Consider the following 4,000-nt stretch of genomic DNA (forward strand, 5'->3'; position numbering starts at 1 on the left):
AGAAAAAAGAAATAGGGGGGGGGGGGGGGGGTTGATTCAAACGGCATGTTGGTGATTGTGGAAATCTAAAAAATGATGTAAATTTCAAGCATTAACCGGCCTCGATCAATCGTTTAGTTTCTTTGGCACCAGGTGATGATGGAAGACTAGGCGTTCACTAGTTGGATCCTTGAATTGAACAGACTTTATCTCACTGCACTGTCGTGTCTTCAGGCGAGTGTTCACGGACATTAACCTTATGTGAGGGTTTCCCAGATCGGAAAGCGAATGTATCTTTGTGTGGTGACGAATTTAGCTAATAGTCCATTTGAAGGATTTCATTAGCCGTTAAATAATGATATTTGTTTTGTAAGTCAACGGTCAACACTATATATAGATTTGCTTGCCAACATTTTGGTCATGCTTTTTGACCTTTGGTCGGTAAAGCTGATGACAAAAAGTTTCCCGTCGTAAAATAGTTGCAAAATATATGAACAATGAACGATCAAAGGCATTCAATTTCATAGTAGTAATGTTGATAGATTAATATTTAATAATATTAATCTTACCCGCTTACACCAATCAAGTTAGTAGCTTTTAAACTTTCCACTTATTCTCATGAAAACAAAGGAGTTAATTCTTGATCTTTACAGATTATGCAGCAATCACAGCTCAGTGACACAAGTACATTCTCTCATAATCAAAACAGGGTTTATTCAATACAGCTTCATTGCCTCTAAATTGCGGAATTCCTATGCAAAACACGCCGTATTCGAAACCGCACACAAGGTGTTTGACGAAACGCCTCAAAGAACAGTATATGTATGGAACTCTATTCTGAAATGTTATTATAGGCAAAAACTTTATGTAGAAACTCTGCAAATGTTTCATGACATGATACCTCTTCAAAACCCTGATCAGGCCACGATATCGATTGCGTTAAACGCGTGTTCGGGATTGTTGGATGTTACTTATGGAAGAATGATTCATGGGCTTGTGAAAAAGAGTTATGAGATGGGTGTTAATTTGTTTGTTGGGTCTGCTTTGATTGACATGTATTCGAAAAACGGGCTAGTCGATGAGGCGTCAAGAGTTTTCCAGGAGTACCCGAAACCGGATGTTGTTATGTGGACACATATTATAACCAGGTACCGAAAAAACGGTGATTCGGATTTAGCGTTAGGGTTGTTTTTACGTATGTTAATGGATGCGCGTGTAAGTCCGGATTCGGTAACACTCGTTAGCGTTATTTCTGCTTCGGCTCGGTTACCGGATGCTATGGCATGTGTTCATGGATTTGTGATTAAAATGGGATTTGATAGTGATTTAACGGTGTGTAACGCTTTACTAAACGTTTATTCGAAATCCGGTTATGTTAATGCTGCTGAAATGATATTTAGAAAAATGGAACATAAAGATGTGATTTCATGGGCTTCTATGGTTTCTTGCTATGCGCATAATGATCTTGCTGATGACGCGATTAATGTTTTTAATGAGATGATGTGTAAGTCGGTTGAACCGAATTCAGCGTCGGTTATAAGTGCAGTTCAAGCGTGTGAATCCGCTTGTAGCTTGGAACAAGGTATGAAAATACATGAAATTGCTGCAAGATTAGGGTTTGAGATGGATGTGTTGGTTTCGACATCGTTGATTGATATGTATATGATGTGTTCTTCACCGAATGAAGCTATTAAACTGTTTGATAAAACGCCTAAAAAAGATGCAGTTTCTTGGATGGCTTTGATAACTGGATGTGTACACAATGGTATGATGGATGAATCAGTTGAGTTTTTTGTCAAAATGTTGTCGAATCAAATCACGCCATGTGTCAATCTTACGGTGAAAATATTCGCAGCTGGTTCATCGTTAGGTATTCTTAAACAGGCTTTATGTCTTCACGGTTATGTAGTTAAACGCGTGTTTGAAGATAATAGTTTCATTAGGTCTTCGCTTATCGAATCATACTCAAAATGCGGTAGCTTATGTGACGCGGTTAAAGTATTCGAATTTACTAAAAACAAAGATGTTGTCATTTGGAGCTCGATGATTTCAAGTTACGGAGTTCATGGAAAAGAGAATGAAGCTTTAAAACTATTTAACCACATGGTGAATATTTCGAACATAAAACCGAATAACGTGACGTTTCTTTCGGTTTTATCAGCTTGCAGTCATGCAGGCTTGATAAAAGAAGGTATAGAGCTTTACAACATTATGTTACATAAATATCAATTAAAGCCCGAGTCGAATCATTATGGAATAATGGTGGATTTGTTCGGGCGAACAGGGGATTTGGATACCGCGATTGGTGTTATTAATAACATGACGGGACGACCCGGGGCGCATATTTGGGGGGCGCTATTGGGCGCGTGTAGGATTCATGGTAACACAAAGCTAGGGGAGATTGCAGCAAGTAATTTGTTATTGTGTGATTCTAGTGATGTTGGGTACTTTATATTGTTGTCAAATATGCATGCTGTGAATAAAGAGTGGGATAATTTGGAGAAAGTTAGAGATAGAATTGAAAGAAATAGTTTGACTAAAGTGCATGGTCAAAGTGTGATTGAGGTTAATAATGAGGTTCATAGTTTTACTGCAAATGATAGGTTTCACCCTCAAGTTGATATCATTCATGGGCTGCTTAGATCATTGGAAGTGATGACAAAGGAAGAAGGTTGTTTGTATGATTTTTAAATTTTTTTTATAGGTGATAGAAGTGATTAAAAACTTGTATTGTTAATATTGTAAATTAAAGGTATGTTGGTTTTTATTAATCCCAACTATTGTCTTTTGGTCATTGTTGGTCCCAACTAATGAATTGGCTACTGACGGTTCCAACTTTTAACGTATTTTTTTCTAATGGTCCGCGACTAACAAAATCCGAACGCCATTAGTTTCATGTCGCTAGAAAAACGTTTTGGCCGGAAAAAGTCAAATTTGTTGCTGGAAAACACCACCTGAACACCGCCACCACCAGCAATTGACTCACCGCCAACCAACTACCACCATTTGAGCACCATCAACGGATTCCGACGATGGTTCTAGGGTTTCCGGAATTGGGGCTTTTACTAGAAAAAGGTTCCTAAAGGTCCGATACAAAGTTACCAAGATGTTTGGGACGAAAATGTTGAGCTTTCAGGAAAAAAATTGAGTGGCCAAATACGTTTTCCGGTACCTGAAACTAACGACGTTAGGATTTTGTCAGGCGGACCGTTAGGAACAAATAAGTTAAAAGTTAGGACCGTCATCAGCCAATCCGTTAGTTAGGACCGGTAGTGACCGAAATATAATAGTTGGGATTAATAAAAACCAATATACCTAAATTAAATACTTTCATGCCCACAAGATCTAGATTGTAATCAAGTTGTGCAATTGTTTAGCAATAAAATCTAGTGTCAACTGTACCAAAATGTAGTTTAGGTAGATTGTAACTGTGTATTGTGTATATAGACATGTAAATAATTTTAAACAAGTATTTCTACCAGTGCGTTGCAACGGAGCGCGTTAAACACATTACATGTTCGAAAGCCACCGTGCATTGCAACGGGAATACAATCGGTATCGGTTTGGTTCATTACTGATGAAAGTATTGTTACCAAAGTTGAAAATCTAAAAGCTTTTTGTCAAGAGTTAGAAACTTGAAAGTCTAAGTTTATTGTAAAAGCGTATACGTTGAGGGTCAAACAGGTAAATATGTGAAACTTCGGTGATAAGAGTTTAAAGAAAACTAAAGTTTAAAAGACCAACATGTAAAGGTGTTAAAACTTTTGTGGCCAATGTCTAAAGAACACAAACTTTACAAGTTGGTTTTTAATAGGAAAATTGGTTCTAAATAATCCCAACTATCACCTATTGGTAAATAACAGACCCAACTTTGCACATGGCTGGTGGCGGTCCTAACTAAAGGGGTATTTGTTTTTAACAGGCCGCGACTAACGGATGTTAACCTCGTTAGTGATTTGCTGACGTGGACCTTCTTCTCCGGCCGGAAACCTGTAACTCACCTCCATTCTCCCTAATATTG

General features: G+C 37.9%; 1 pseudogene; it reads left to right on the plus strand.

The window, feature by feature from the left end:
- The first annotated feature begins 597 nt into the window (after nucleotides 1–597).
- LOC143628745 (putative pentatricopeptide repeat-containing protein At3g01580 pseudogene) lies at nucleotides 598–2,690 on the plus strand (annotated as a pseudogene).
- Nucleotides 2,691–4,000: the final 1,310 nt, after the last annotated feature.

Source organism: Bidens hawaiensis, unplaced genomic scaffold (genome assembly GCF_021521415.1).
Source record: "Bidens hawaiensis isolate Kalapana, Puna unplaced genomic scaffold, B.hawaiensis_p1.1 tig00005061_1, whole genome shotgun sequence".
Taxonomy (NCBI): Eukaryota; Viridiplantae; Streptophyta; class Magnoliopsida; order Asterales; family Asteraceae; genus Bidens; species Bidens hawaiensis.